This window comes from Aedes aegypti, chromosome 2, assembly GCF_002204515.2.
Source record: "Aedes aegypti strain LVP_AGWG chromosome 2, AaegL5.0 Primary Assembly, whole genome shotgun sequence".
NCBI classification, from domain to species: Eukaryota; Metazoa; Arthropoda; class Insecta; order Diptera; family Culicidae; genus Aedes; species Aedes aegypti.
The window spans coordinates 125,825,558-125,842,347 of NC_035108.1; the positions used below are offsets into that span (position 1 = coordinate 125,825,558).

The window sequence follows — 16,790 nt, forward strand, 5'->3', positions numbered from 1 at the left end:
TGCTATGATATTTCTGAAAACGGCAAAGAATTCAGCAACCCTTAATTAAGTGAATAGCGGTATTTTGATGCTGGAGACAAAAACGTGTTCCGCAGTGTTATTGTTTCCAGGTTTCACTAGGAAACCTTTTTAGAAGTCTTCCGACGAGAAACATACCGACATTTTCATGAATTTAATCAGTACCCATCTGTTAAGGGATTCCCTGCCGGATTTATTCTTTTGTTTTTAGAAAAAATCTATTCAAGATTGCTACTGAAACTCGTTAGTTTTCTAGAATTTTCAGGCATTTTCTTCTGAGATTCATTGAAAAGCTCCTTCAAAGAATTATCTTGCGGATCTTTAAGAAATTCCCAAGAAATACTCTAAGTTTTATTTACACAAAACTATCCATTTTTTAAGCTTCTATGGACATTTTTTAATAGATTTCTCCAGAACACCTTTCCTTTACATTCTTACTAATATGCCTTAAAAGTTTATTGCAGGGAACCTTACAAGACTTCATTTCCGAACCTTACACGACTTCTTTCCCGATGTTTGAATTTTTTTATTTAATTTGTACTAAATCGATGTAAAAAAATAAAACTTTCAAAATACCCTAGAGAATAAGACCTTACTAGTACCATGTAGATTTAAAATGTAAATGTGGGTTTAAAAAAGCGTAATGTGTCTAAAAATCAAACATTCTAGGTAATTTCAGGACTGTAGAAGGATGGGTCGTACAAATTAATTTATTTTATCGATGTATCCCTTCATCAAACTTTTAACTGACAGGTTTAGCCCTCGTTTTGATGTTAAAGAATTAGTTTTGGTTATGTTTATGCTTAGTTATGATTCTCCCAATATTGGAAGTAGTTTTCAATTAGCGTTTATTCGCATATCGGTTGTTTTGCTCGGAGTAAGAAGGAGCAGGGTGAAGAAACCAAAAGATATTAAATGGATGGGTACTGTAATCTTTTCAAGATTTCTACAGAAACTCGTTAGTTTTCTAGATTTACTAGTGACAACAGTTAATCCAAACTGCTGAATTTTCACACTAGTCGTTATGTTTTGGAACCGACAACTTTATTGCTGATTACATCCCAAGTGGGACCGTTACAAAAGTGTCCTTCAAAGTGTGATAGAAGTTCGTGGTATTCACCGTGTTACGTTGAATCTTGAGGGTGTATTCGGTGCACTTATTCGTTGTAGTTCAAGGAACAAGTGCACCGAATACGTTGAGATGATCTGATGCAAACGTGCCCTTTTATCACACTTTTTCTCCATTCTTCAATTTGTGTGATAGTCCACTTTGGGTTGAAGTTCGCAATACATTCAATTAATTAGCTGAATTATATTGAAGAACTGAATTACATTGAAGAAGAAGAATTACAAAGAAGAAGTTTCGCTTGTAATCCAATATTAAGTGCACGAGAAGAAATAATCGCTGGTTTCTGCTACGAAAGCTACATGTAACCCGCGAAACGTCCTGTCCGAGTACGAGTGGGTCTGGTAAAGAGTGAAAGTGAAGGAAAAACAAGTTTTTCGGCGTGCGAAGTATCCAGCGACTATGCGAAAAGCTTCACGCTCCACAGAAATGTTATCCAAGAAGCCGAACAAGAAGAATAAGATTTAAAGGCCTATGTATGGTGGTTGCTGCTATATATCAGAATACAAGTGTGGAGTAGGTGCTTGTTGTGCGTGTTACATAATTGCAAACCGACCTGGTATCCATCACGTTACATCTGTTCCAGGAGCCGTTCTACTAAAACCACATATTCAGAATAGCTGAGCATCGTATCTTCGCACACTCAATGCCAAAACGGCTGTCTGACCCCACTAGAAGATCAAAACGTGGTGAAGTGAAAATAAACATTTCAATTTGCTGAAGCTGGAATTGAAATTGAAGATCGAACAGTGATTTGACGTGTATATGTGTATCTGTCTGCTGCATGTGTTGAGCAGCCGGGAATCTGCATTGAAAAAGGAGGTGAATGAGGTCAAGATCGCGCGACTGAGCTGCTCATCAGTTTTATCGTTTATTGCCTGAGCTGCTGTACGTGAGAATAGCGATCATCGTTGTTTGGCTACCTGGCCCCATAAGCCCTGAGTGCGTATACGTGTGTGTATTATTGAAGCTGTTAATTGCAATTTAGTGGTTCCAGTAAAGGCGTGCCAGTGCAACAGGGCTGGGATTGTCAAAAGGTAAGCATTGGGGGTGGTGAGTGGGTGGCGAATGGGGAGCAATAAACAATGTGCCGTTAGGCTGGTTCAAATTTCAAAGTTTAAAAAGTTTAAAGCTTAAAAATTCCATCTCCCATATCTGTGTCACAATTTTTATCATATAGATATAAAGAGATCCACTAAATTTTCAGTCATTTTCTCGAAGGTTTGAAGGACGGTTTTGAGCCACTTTGAAATTACCACTGAGAATGCTGAAAATTTAACAGGACACTATGTTTCATCTTTATGATGATGGCAAGAGCGGTAGGATTTTCAAACATTTTGAACCGCCCTAGTGTGCCGCACATTATAATTTTCATCATTAATTAAGTTTATCCCATACAATACGGCCTAAATGCGGTAGACGAGCTGAGTTAGATGGAGCGTTTTATGATCTAATAATATTAAATTGGAGAATCAAAATGATTGACGTTTCAAATTTGGCACCCTGATAATCGGATAGAAATGTGTACGGGGGAGACGAATTTTTGGAAATGAACTGATGCAATTGCGTCAAGTTTAATGATCTCATCGACTTGACATTGAAACACACGATGGCCCAAAAAGGAGAACACTAAGTTGTTGTTTGTTTGTTTTTTTGATTGTACATAAGGACTGTGACGAACATAATTTGTATAAGTCAAACAATGATAACTGTGAAAACAATGCGTCTATAAACTTCAGGTTTGTTCCGTCTAATGAGCTAGTCTAAAAAAATTGTCAAACGTGAAAATATAGATTTTCTTAGCTTTGCTTATCTATGACAATGGATCGAAAAGAGCGTTGAAAGTTTTTTTTTTCAAATTGACTGGAATTTTCAAAACACCCACCAAGTATTAGATAAAGAGAAAAAAAATGGAAAAATGGAAACATTGTTAATTTTTATTTGAACCGATAAATCGAAATATATAAGTATAATTAATAGGAGGGGCGCCTTCCTTAGCCGAGTGGTTAGAGTCCGTGACTACAAAGTAATGCCATGATGAAGTGGAATTTTCTTGACTTCTCTGGGCATTAAATATCATCGTGCAGGATGAATGCGAAAATGGCAACAGCGGCAAATAAAGCTCTCAGTTAATAACTGCGGAAGTGCATAAGGGCATTAAGCTGAGAAGCAGGCTCTGTCCAAGTGAGGACGTTAATCACTAGAAAAAGAGAAGATAATTAACAGGAAGAGTAAAATTTTATCAAAGGAAATATTTAGAAATCCGAAACACACAGAAGGAATAAAGACTTAAAGTAACAGAAAACATAATTTCTTTAAAGATGCACCGAATGTTTGTTATTTTTGAACAGATATTTTCATTTGCCTGAAAAAAATAATAAGTACAGCGTTCATAACATGAACTTCAATATTATTCAACATTTTTTGCACATTGGCATAGATTGCGCAATTGAAAATTATAGAAAAGCTACTGAAAGTTCGAGAGATTTGTTTTAACTGTTGTAGCAAATTGAATAACAAATTGAGTAACGTGATGGCACAAGATCATTTTACGTATCTCAAGCGGAGATTTGTATGATGTTTAGTCAAAATGGAACAGTAAGTGCAAATATAGTTCATTCATAGTACAATAGTTCTGAAGCTTATTTTCCTTCAATAAAAGAGTGTAAATAAAGTCAATAAAAAATATAAAGGACTTTGAATTTTCCAAATTTAATTCGTAACATTCCTTATAAGTATAAAATTGTCATTGTTGAATGCGTTCAGGATAACAGGGCTGGTAGCAAGTCACTTTTTAGTGACTTGGTCACTTTTTTCAACCTGGTCACTTAAAAGTCACTATTTCCAACAAAAAGTCACTAAAGTCATTTTTTTCAGACAAATGGTCACTAAAGTCACCATTTTCGTGATCTGATGAAAATTACATTTAAGGCTGGTTAAGCTTTTCAAACTCCATCAACAAGAAATAAACATTAGACAAATATAGTGTGATTGGGAAATGAAAGTGTCAAGAAAAATAGATACTCCTGGCTAGCTGGAAGAATTCAGGTAAATATTTCGTAGACTTTTTTCATGAAAATGTAACCATGTTTCCGAGAAAATTATGTAGAAGATTCTGGTCTATTTTATGGAACAGGCTAACTGTCTGGTCCATTTTTGGTTGGATTTGGACCAAGATTCAAGCTGTTCCAAATATGGTTTGACATATGTTTGTTTACCAGTTCGGATTTTTGTCTCTGAAATAGCTTTGTAGTCTAGGAAGTGAGGGTGCAAAAGTTGAGTGTTTTAAGAAGGAAAGCGAACATCAGGCTATTTCTCAGGGGAATCCTTTAGAAATTCGTTCAGGAATTCCACCAATGATTTCTACGAGAATACATCTAAAAATTCCTCAAAGAAGTCCTCCTTGTTCCGATGGGTCTAACAAAATTTCCACCTACTCCATGGATTCCTACCAGCAGTTCCCCCTTGGATTTCCTACGGGACTTCTTTCAGGAATTCATTCGGGGTTTTCCTCCACGAATCCCTTCGGGTATTTCCATCAGAATTTTTTTCGTAGATTTTGTCCAAAACTTTTCTGGAGATTTCCTTCAGAAAATCCTTTAAGGATTTCCGCCAGAAAATCCTTTGGAAATTCCTCGGGAGATTTTCTGCAGAAATTCCTGCGAGGGTTTGCTCCAGGAATTTCGTCCAGGAATTTCTCTGGGGATTTCATTATGAAAATCCTCCAGGCGTTTCCTTTAAAAATTGCTTCGTGGATTTTTTCAGAGAATTTATCCGGAGATATCCTCCAGGAGTTTCACTAGGGATATGTACCAGGAATATCCCCGGAGCTTCCTTCAGGAATTCTTCCGGAGATTTTCTCCAGGAATTCCTCAAGGAATTTCATCCAGGGATTGCTCAGGGGATTTTAAGGATTCCTCTGCGAACTCCTCCAGAGATTTGCTCCAGGAATTCCTCCAAGAGCTTTAACCAGGGATTGCCTCTAAGAATTTGTTTCTAAGAAATCCTTCGGGAATTTTCTCCAGAAGTTTCTCAGAGGCCTTCCAATAGCAATACCTCCGGAAATTTCGTCCAAGAATTCTTCTACAAATTGCTTTAGGAATTTATTCAGAGAATTTATCCGTGGATTTCCTCCAGCAATTTCTTTGGGGATTTGCATCACGATTTTTTCCGGGGATTTCGTCCAGGAATTCCTCTGGAGATTTCCTCCAGAAGAAACAAAATTTAAACTGAATTTCCGACCAAAACATTTTTATAAACTTAAGCGAAAACCAGAACAAATTCTCGACAGACCTACTGAATAAATTACTAGTGAACCTTCTTTTGTAATCTGCAACTATATAAGGAATCTTCAATCTGCTTTCTGAAAGATCCTCATCAAACTCCTCTGGAAGATTAGCCAGAGACGGTTTGGAAAATAACCAAAAAAAAAGAGTTTGTCAAAAACTCGTCCAGAACTTCAAATATGAGTAATAATTTACCTAGAAATCGTTTTAGAAATTTCAATCGATAAAATATTCATTTTTTCCATTCATTAACCCTTGCTATCGTTTTTACTTGGCTTTGGTCAACTATTTTTGAACAAAAACACGTTTTTATATTGCACATTAAAATTGTCGAGTTCTAGGCTATTCAAGCCTGTTCGTCGTGCACATGTAAACTTCAAAACTTTACAAACGTTTCTTTAATAAATGTTTGAACATTGTTAGACAATAATGATTCGTTGAAAGTCAGTGGCAATTCCCTAAAGTCAAATACACCTGTTCATGAATTTCAGCAACACATATGCGGTTTAAATCGTTTACTGTTTGTTCATAATCTAAGTACCGAATTACGGATTAAAGTTGATTTGACCGCTTCTAATCTGATTAATGGTTTGCATGAGGCACTGCTTAAATTAGCGGGGGTGCACGGTATGAAAAATTTGTCATTTTCAGGGTCGTAGAACAGATAAAACCCGTAACCTCACGAGTTTTACGATATGATTGTTTCCAGAAATTCATTTATTGGAACATTCAGTTGAAATGTAGATATTACTGTAATAAGTGTTTATCTAGAAGAGAGGGTTTAATTTCACATAAATTCTGTCACAAATTTTACCTTAGTTCCTATTTTCTGCTTGTTTTGAATTTTTGATCCGTCCAGGATTTTTTTTCACATTGTTCTGAAATTCATCCTTTTTTTTAGAAAGAAGTTAAATCTGAGATGCACCATCTTTTCGAGCAATAAAGTCTTATCCTGGGCAGATAAATGTTAAGAAACATTTCCAATAATTACTGCTGTTCTCTACATTCTAAATTTACCCAATATGTGCATTCGTAAATATCGATATAGAACGTATTTTCGTTTCTGGTCTATCTTTTGACTAAACCTTTTATTTTTTGAAGTTACTTTTAGGTCACTTTTTTGGTCATTATTTGGTCACTATTTTGATCATTTTGGTCACTAAAGTCACTATTATTTTGCCCTCTTACTGCTACCAGCCCTGGGATAACAAAATAATCGCATCATCGCAGTTTTTGCATGATCATAAATTACAAAATATTTATAAAGTGCTGTCAAGGCATTCTAAATTTTGTTTATTATGCAATAACATGTCTTACGAAATATTAAAAAGTATTTGGTGATACTTGATCTCAGTTTTGAGCACTTGTTCTGAAGAAAGGATAAGAGCATAGTTTCCTAAACTGTGGGTCGCGACCCACGGGGGGGTCGTGAGCCAGTCTTTGGTGGATCGCAAAAAAAAAATCCAAAATATTAATTTATTTCCATATTTTTTAAAGTTTCCTAAAACTTTGGCCACTGGTTGGAACTTATTCATCATATTTTTACTTAATCACTAAAACTGTTTCTTCCAGTGATCAGGCATTAAGTCAGTCGGCACTATGAAAACTCTTCTAAGGCTAAGATCTGAGGCTAAAACTTTGAATAATTATTAAAGAAAGGGTCTATAGTCGAACTTCCATGAGTCGAAGGGATTGTCGGTCCATAGAAATATCGAAATCCTTTTTGATAAGCTGTTTTAGAAAAATATCATAGTACTCATGATTTTTTTAAATTTTTAGTATGGTTCACGGTGTCAAATTCTCAATTATTATCAAACCTTCATGCTCCTCCTATATTTCCACGAAAACGTTTAGCATTTCGGCTAAGATTTTATGGTTGGAAGAATATAACAAATTCTGTCGTATAATACTTCCCATACATTTTGTATGGGACTATTTTAGCTGCAAAATTTGCTTTTCTTGAATTTTGCATGTAAAATAACCATTAAATTTGAAAATATTCAATTTTATCCGACAGAATATTTTCAAATTTTCAGGGTATGAAAGAAACTTTCAGGTTCCAACAAATCTGAGGTCAATATTGAGCAATGGGACATCTACTCGTGGAGGTTTGACTTAATTGGAAAGTTTTGTAAGAATATAATCAGTACTATTTGGAATTTTGATAGATGTCGAGACATTCAAACAATTCATGTAGATGTGAAAGTTTTCTATGTTAATATTTTCATCTTGTAACGGAACTTGTTAACAAATAGATTTTTATTCACTGTAGTTTCAATCAAGCATAGTGCATGTCAATGTCAATTACGTCTTGTGATCAAATCCCATTCCGAATTAACTAATAAGTAACCTCAGAAGCTTCAGTACAAAACTTGTCTCTGGACAATGTTGCACTGGTGGGTTGCAAGGAACATGCTTATTGGCCAGGTGGGTTGCGAAACCAAAAAGTTTAGGAACTTGTGGATAAGACAATTCAGAAAAATGTAATTATTGATATAATTTTGCTGTGATGTTATCCATGAATGAAATATGCAGATTTTGTTAAAAAAAAATCTGATTTAATCAATACCTTTCAAGACGTTAACTAAACTATAATTCATTATAGAGTCACAAATGTCGTAAAAACCGTAATTGAAAATTACTTGAATTTACAAGAGCATTAGCTCGATTGCACAAGTCGTTCCGGAAAAATATTAAAAAGCACACAGTTTCTGTCAGGCCTGGTCGTGGGTTCGAACCGGTTGAAATGATTTTTGGACATAGGTTTCTAGTTGTATGTTCCAAAAAAAATTATGAAGAATTCTTAAAGAATTTTGATGAAAATCAAAACAATAAATCTAGCTTTATTAAAGCACACAAATAAAGGTTTCTATTAGATCATTCAAGTAAAACTGTAAACTGTACTAGAGTTGTAAATCACGCTGTAGATCACGCTAAAACCTACAACTTTGCTGAAGACAGCACGCTGTTAACTTTAAAATCTTATGAGTTACAAGCGAATTTTGAGTTTTTTAAGTGTATTTTTAAAGTGAATTCCCTCAATTTAAAAATTACGTTCTCACAGTTTTTGCAGCAAAAGTTTCCTATTGTATGGCCTTTCTAATGCCACTAAAAGAATTTTTTTATCGAACCAACTCCTTGAGTTATGGGCATCTAAAGATTTCATAGTTTTTCACCTAAATTTGCTTATAAATTCAAAATCACAATAATTAAAAACTTGCGATGTTCAGCAAAAATGTGTATTTTTACTTCCTCTGCACCTCTTCTGAAGACCACATTCACGTAAATCTGAAAATTAAAAAGTTAGATCAAAATAATTGATTTTTTGGGTCCACCCTAAGTTAAAACTTTCAAAGCAATTTATTTAGCTCAAATGAAGAGTTAGATCAAAAGTGTCTTCGACAAAATTGTTCAAAATAACATTTTCTAAAAGTTTGCAGAAGAGCGCAGCCACAAATTTCATCAAACAAAAAAGTTTGAGTCAAAATTTTAACTTAAATAAGGGCCACCCTATTCAACTTTTCTCTTAAAAGATGCAAAACTCAATTACGAATAACTTCTCTGAAGACATCGAACGTCTAAAATCGACGAGAACAGAGAAAACACTTTTTTCCGGCTAAATTGTCGATTCGGTAAATTGTGGATTGTGGTCTCCAGAAAAATTGTAGATAAAATAACGATACACATTTTTGCTGAACATTACAAGTTTGTCATTTTGAATTTATAAGAAAAATTTAGTGAAAAACTATGAAATATTTAGATGCGATATTTAGAGTTGCATCGATGCAATTTTTTCGGCATTCGAAAGGACAGATATTTTTTGCTGACAATACTGGAAAAACGTACTTGTTTGAATTGAGAAAATTTACTTCAAAAATACACTAAAAACTCTAAATTTGCCTGTAATTTCCAAGATTTTGAAGTTATCGGCGTTTTGGCTTCAGAAATATTGTAGGTTTCAACTAGATCTACAACTTTCCCATATACAACTTTTTGGAGAAATGTTAGAGAAAAATGCCTAAAATTACAGTCAAATTTCATATTTTCTAAGAATTTTCTCAATTTACAAAAAAAAGCCGTTCTAACGGTTAAATATGTAAAATTAAATCCTCTACAACTCTTCTGAAGACAGCATCTACGTAAAACTGAAAACAAAAATGTTATGCTTAAAAACTATTGTTTGGGTCCAACCTAAGCTTAAACTTAAATTAATTTACTAAGCTCAAATGCAAAGTTAGATCAAAAGTGTCTTCAGCAAAGTTGTTCATAATAACAAGTTAAGTTGTCGATTCGAACCATTGAGCGTTGATCGTAATTTTATAAGAATGATGCAGTTTAGGTGCAAACATTATCCACTTTACGTTTTTACTTCAAGTATTTTGCTGAACCTGAAATTTACGCTATGTGTAAGTGTGTGGTTTGTGTAACTCTTTGTTGCAGTATTACTGCAAATTAGTAGCCAGATTATATTCTTTGCATTGTTGAATTATTCCGACAGGTGGGTTTTCTAAAACATTTGCATTGAAGTTCTTCTCATTGAAATGTTTCAGGCAATTCGTTCATGAAAACTCCCCTTGCCAAAGTTTTATTAAAAAAAGTGATTCATGAATGTGCCCAAGTAGTATTTACCCTACATGAAAAAATAAGCCTAAAATTTACTTCGTCAGATTACGGCAGCTGATAAGTTTTTTTTTTTAATTCCAGTATTTTGGTTCCAGAAAAGTCTTTCTGGTGGAACGTATAATAAAATTCATCAAGAAATCGCTGCAGGAATTTCCAGATAAGATTCTGAAAAACTTGCAAAAATCCTTCAGGATTTTTGGAGTTAGTTTAATTTGGGGGTTTTCTCGGCCGAATTGTCTGAAACTTTGCAAAGAGAAGCACTTCAATACAATGCATATTGTGGCCAAATATGAGCTCAGTAACTTTCAACAAATTCCACTGCCGAAATGAATCGAAAGAATAGCATCCGGCTTGCTACTAGATGAAATGCTAGATGATTTCTTTTTCGTCACCGATCAAATTTTCAGCCTTTTGTCCAATCCAACGAAAACCGAAAACTGAACCCGTTACCTAGTCGAGCAATTCATTTGAATGACATTTTGTACTTCGCTTTGCTCACTGTAATAGAATGAGAAGGGTTTACGTCGTCCGTGTTCGTGTACGTGTTTGATTGAAAATTTTAGAATAACCCGCCAATATACTAGGTACCAGAGTCCTGAAGTTAACAAAGAATGGACAAAGAAAGTTCTGAGTTAATAACTATGGAAATCCCCAAGCTCTAAAACACTAAGCTGATTTACCCCATTTGAGACGTAATTGTTCGATACAGGAGAATATTTTTTCATTTGAAATCAATACTTTTTTGTCAAATAACAATCTAACGTTCTCAACGTATTTCCATGCCTGTAATATGAGCAACGAACAACGTCACGACTTAATTGGCATTACACGAAAATAAATAAGCAAAACATCATTCCCTTCCATAAACGGCGCATCATTTCTATTCGTCGTACATTCCAGTATTCGTTACAGTCTCCTACGTCACGAAACTCTACGTCATATCTGGCTGCCTCCTTTGCAGCTGCGATATCCGTCGTCACCTCTGAGATCTGTTTACTCTTACTACAAGCTGTGTACACATGGGGTTACCCTTGTGGCTGCCTAATACAAACACTATGTCCACTAGCTAGATCACAACGATTGGTTTCGCGTTTATGCCCCCCTTCTGTTTCTGATGGCCAACAAATCCCTGCTCCTCAGTGCTCTCGTTTTCACTAACAAACACCGATGGGCGCACTGATAATGGCTGAAGGATGATTGTAAAAGTAAACATCTCCATGAGGTGGCGACGATGGCGAATGCTTCCGTTGCCGAAGATGATCAATGGAATCGGGATTCGAGAGTTTCAAGCGATGAAAACTGAGATCAGATTATTTTTCGTTTGTCGTATTGAGCGTCGGAATGGAGTATGTGGTGGAGTTGCTTACATACATAGGCGATGAAATAAAACTTTTTTTCATTATTAGAAATCAAACTTTTTGATCAAATAAAGATGATGTGATTAACTGAAAATGGATTTTAAAAAATCAGAACACATTGCTTGGCTCAGTTGTGCAGATCACCGTAAACCACGAGACGACATGACTTGCGGTTTCCTCGCATAAACTGGGTCAACCTTCTAGGTCTCAAAATTACTTTCAAGGCTGTTTCTTTTGCTTCCCAAGCAAAACTTGGAAACCCGAAAACCGCACACAGTTGACAATGACTGATGTCTCTGCGGGTTGACGAAATGAAGTACAAATGAAATACAGTCACCTTTTGTCGTTTTCCACGAAGGTTTCAAGTCAATGAAACCTTCACATTACCTTGTTGAAAAGCGAAGCGATTGCTATTTCATAAGACCACCTGTAGTCTACCGGCTGTAGGATACATCTCATAATTAAAAAAGGTATCACTGTTGGATTTCGAATTTATAACTAATTTCGCAATTTGGCAAATGGGTTGTTGAATCTGCCAACAACAAATTTCAAGACATTATGAGCGTGAAAGTATTCCTGGATCTGCATAGCACACCTTCACCGAGCGAGGCACTGTTCTGTAAACATTTGCCTCGCACAGTCAGTGTCATAAAGTTGAATCTGACTTGAAGTTGCTCAGCTTTACCGGTTTCGTTTCGCAGTGACTGGTTTACGCGCTCGGATGGTGGTTTGCGGCTGGCTGTATTACTTTATTGCAATCTACCAGGGTGCCGCTGGAAGCCGGAGAGCAAACCAACAACAACATCAACAGCAGCAACGATAATAAATAAATAAATAAGGGTATTTATAGAGGCACGAGCTAAATAGCGGCATGCCGCCGTCTCCGGTTCGCCGGCAGAAAGTACAGTATGGTCCATAAAAAATCATAATATGATATTATGTTTCCTGGTATTATTTATATGGAAAATTAAAACGAATCATTAGTACTATTTATTAATTGATTAGTTGAAATCTCGTTAGACTCCAATTTTTGTTTTGGACATGATCTGCTTACAATCGAGAATTTAAAACATACCTTCTAATTTTATCATGATGTCATAGAGTTTAACATGTTTGTGATGAGAGCTTTTAAAACGTCTATGATTACAAGCCTTGAATCGAACATTCGCGCATGGCAAATGATAGAAGGGATTTACAGCTGAAATCTGTATTTCTCGATTACTTTTTCAAATCGACGTAAGTAACTTCCATACGGTTTTGAGAAAATTAATTCAGAAGAATCCCAACCTGTCTTCTAAACCTGTTTTAAAATGAATCACCTTTTTAACATTTTTTCGCCGTGTACATTGCTTAAATTTTGCATATAATAAGCTCGCGATAAAAAACTAGGGAGTTCCTGTTATTTCCCACAACAATTTTATTACAATATGATAAGCCGAATTATTCAGTTACTTTCGACGTTTTTGTATCAGTGTAAAATCGGCTCAAGTAGTGTTTTGTTTTGATTCGTGGATAAGTCACTTTGTCTCTCCATACAGCAGAGCGGCGAAAGTAGTGGTTAGACAGCAAAAGTTGAAAATCTTACTTTCGTCGTTTTGTAAATCCGGAAAGTAAACGCTCTAAAAGTGAAATATCGAGTTGGTTTAGAGCGAAATGTGTAGAATTTCGTCTGCGAAACACGTAGAATCGATAAATTAAGTTTGTATACTTTTTTGATTTGAGTCGGTTTGAATAAGTTTTCGAGATTTCTTTAATTCGTTGAAAAAAATGGAAAAAAAAAATTCTCGCGTGTCTTTTCGAAAGGACCTATATAACAATGAGATAATCTCTCTATCTATCTCTCTCTCTCTCTCGAGTATAACAGTACAAAACTAGATATTTTAATAAGTTTTTCTCTATAGATCGAAAGACAATGTCCTTGGTGAGTGTTTCATACAAAAAAAAAACGCAACAGAAGGAGATAAAGTGGCTCAGTTATTGATTTAAGTAAAAGCAAAGACGAAGTAAGACCTCCATGTTTGTTGCAGTTGTCCAAAATTTTATAGCACATAAGGAAATATAGCAAAGTCTAGAATGCTGTGATAAGTGTACAGTGGTTTTTCAATCTTGGGTACCTTTTACAGTACTAGAAGTAGTACCCACTTCGAACCAGACTACTATAACTCTATTCATCGCTGGTAAAAGTAAACAAAGCGCACCTATCATTATTAGAACCGTCCTTTTGAAAGGTTACGCGAGAATTTAGTCAATTTTGAATGTACTATAGCAAATAACAGTTACTTACAAAAATAAAGAAAATAACGCTCGTGTCTGCCAAATTCCCATTTGCGTACCATTTTCGCATGTTTTTATGGGCCATACTGTATGACTATCTACCCATACAAACAAGGCGCATCATACCGGCCGTTTACTGTAAATTCCATGCGCTGACTGCTGCCGGTTATTGTGATGCAGAGTATGAAGTCAATTTTGCTGCGATTCTGAGATGCTAAAGTGATTGTGTCTTTGATCGAAGATGTATATTCACTGAGTTAAACCAACGGGGTATGCGTGTTGCGATTCTTGTCTAGATCTCAATGTAGGAGTTATTCTACTTCAAGAAAATCAATTTCAAATATTAGTTTGAGCTAAATATCGATTGATTACGATGTACTAACTGAGCATTCATAGAGGCCCAAACAGCTGTAGCTGATAAACTCAGCAAGACCATTTTTGTTTTTGTTCGAGATGAACCACTGCGACCATTTTTCTGTGTTCTTTTGTGGTATACCCGTGCATTTTGTTTAGTGCATGTCGTTCTGCTCCAATACTATTGAGAAATAATGAAGGAGTCGATTTTTATATTATTATCATTCTTCACCATTTTGCCTTTTTAAAAAAAGATACCGTTATTTATACCTTTTGGAGAAAACAGTTTGTCACCATTGAACTCTCAAAAGCGCGCCCCTTAACCCCTCTACCGGCAGCTTCATTTTTTACCGCAAAATTCAAATTCAAATCGTTATAACTTTTTTGTTTTTTTTTTTTTAATTTTTGCACCATTTTTTCACAAGCTCTCAAAAATCTCTTCTAGTTTTAGGATCTGTGTCGATATTGATCATTGGTCATCTGGTTTTGAAGATATTCCAAAACTCCTTGGGGACCGATCCGTAACTACAACCCCCAGTTAATTTCTCAGGCTACAGAATTTTAATCGAATTCGGATATTTACTCTTCGAAACAATACATTAATGAGAGTATGTTGTGAAAAAATGAAGCAATTTGGTGCAGCCGTCTTTAAGTAATGACCATTTAGGTTTCTGGAACCACGCTGGCCAAATAAAGATCTTTAAAACTTCAAAAAACATCATATCGTAATTTTCAGATATCTCCAAGAATACTGAACCGATTTGAATGATTTTTTCAGAGAAGCTCCTTATTACCTGGCATTATATAGCCCACATTTTGTTTTTTTGGTAAATTAATCAAAAACAAAATGGCCGCCAAAGGCATTTTATATGGAAAATGTCGGTCCCCCAAGGAACATCGGAATTTCTTTAAAATCAGATCACCAATAATCAATATCGACACAGAGCCTAAAACTAGAAGAGTTGTTTGAGAACTTGTGAAAAAATGGTGCGAAAATATTGAAAAACAAAAAAGTTATAACGATTTGAACGCTTGTTTGGAACGTAGGAGGTCTGGTACTCCACTGATTCGGAATCGTTTACCTCCTAGGTATTCAAATATAAGCACTTGATCTCGGAAAGAACTTGTCTCATGAATTGGAACCAGCCTCAGATTCTGATTGAGTCATTTTTCCACTTCGACCTCCTCATCATCTAGGACAAATAGGTGGGTCTTAGTGGCTTGTTACTACTCTGTTGTATTAACAAGAACAGATACAACAAGAGTACAATATGGTAGATCTTACCTCGTAACGCACCTCGAAAAGGTGATCTACCTGCGTTACGGGAACAGCAAGACCATGCTGAGGATCGTAAGTTCGAATCCCGCCGGTTAAAGATCTTTTCGTAGAAGAAATTCTCTCCTCTTCTCATGGCAAAAAAATATCTTCGTGCTAGTCACACGATGCTAAAATGGTCAATTGACACAGAAAGCTCTCAGTAACGGTTTGACTAAAGTCAATTTATTGACGATTTTTTATAAATGACATAACTAAACATATTGAAGGAATAGCTTCATGGTATCTTCAGCAAAGTTGTAGATTTTAACGAGGTGAACAAGTTTGCTGAAGACAGTTTTTGTGTAGGGCTATCAGATTTTGAGATAAATAGTTTTGAATTTTTCGTCGAAAAGTACACTTTAGATAAACCATTATAATTTATAAACCCGTGATTGCAAAAATCACTCAAAAATATATGTTAAAATTCAAGTTATATCTGATGTTCTGTGAAAATTTCATTCAAATCGGACGATAAATAACTGAGATCTAGCTGACCACAGTTGGCCATTTTGTACGGAAAATCGAAAAAGTTGCAAATGTTTTGTCCAATACTGTATATTTAAAACGAAAGTTTAAGTCCTCTTTTGCATGCTTGGTGGATAAGATCACAAAAAAATTTGATAAAATAAGCTTCAAATTTTAGGTAAACACCAATGTTTTATACAACTTTGGCGACCTGTAGCTAAAAATTGTGACGTGCTGGGAAATTTCTGTGAACGGCATCAGATTCAGCAACCGCAAATCTACTAGAGACACATAATTTGATCCTTGAGACACGCAAAAATGTCATTTTTGTTGCGCTGTGTAATCCATTTAAAATCGCTGTAATTAATGCTCAATAAACATCCTCTCTGATTCCCGTGCCACATATGTAGTTCATCACCGTGTGAGGTATCTAGGTACTCATTTGCAAATACAAATCACATCCATTACCGACAAACAAGAGGGTGAAATCAATCTGGTGTAACATCATCAATCTTCGTCAGTAAATACACAGTAAATAGATTACAATGGAGTCATTGCAAATGAGACATCTATCATTGTTGAGACATCTATCATTGTTGATGACCCACAGGATACATCAGCGTTTCGTATAATGTAAAGTGATTATGCATACCTGTGTATAATTAGATTTCATTTATTCAATTATCATCTAAATAGAGTGTCCACATCTGCTACACGGTTCTGCCCTCCAAATCAATATACACTTAGTTCACCCACCTAGATATCTTTCCCGCCTTCTTGTATCAACCAGATCCAAAGGGTATGGCATCTTCGCAGAGTTGTTGTTCGGCATTCTCACAACATGCCCTGCCCATTGTATTTTTCAAACTTTTCTGGATCCTATAGTAGGCACGACTTCTACAGATAATGCGCCTCCGTATTTCACGACTAACGTTATTATCAGCCATCAGCAAGGGTCCACGGTAGAT

The 16,790-nt window shown here is 35.5% G+C and overlaps 1 protein-coding gene across 4 annotated transcripts in view; it reads left to right on the top strand.

The window, feature by feature from the left end:
• Positions 1-1,270: 1,270 nt before the first annotated feature.
• LOC5564815 (inositol 1,4,5-trisphosphate receptor) overlaps positions 1,271-16,790 on the top strand; it is a 125,204-nt gene continuing 109,684 nt past the window's right edge. For 3 of the 4 annotated variants that reach the window (XM_021842236.1, XM_021842235.1, XM_021842237.1), the window contains exon 1: positions 1,272-2,181. The gene's annotated coding sequence lies outside the window, so the exon portion shown is untranslated. Of the gene's footprint in view, positions 2,182-16,790 lie in introns of all 4 variants that reach the window. The other variant, XM_021842234.1, reaches the window with a different exon arrangement.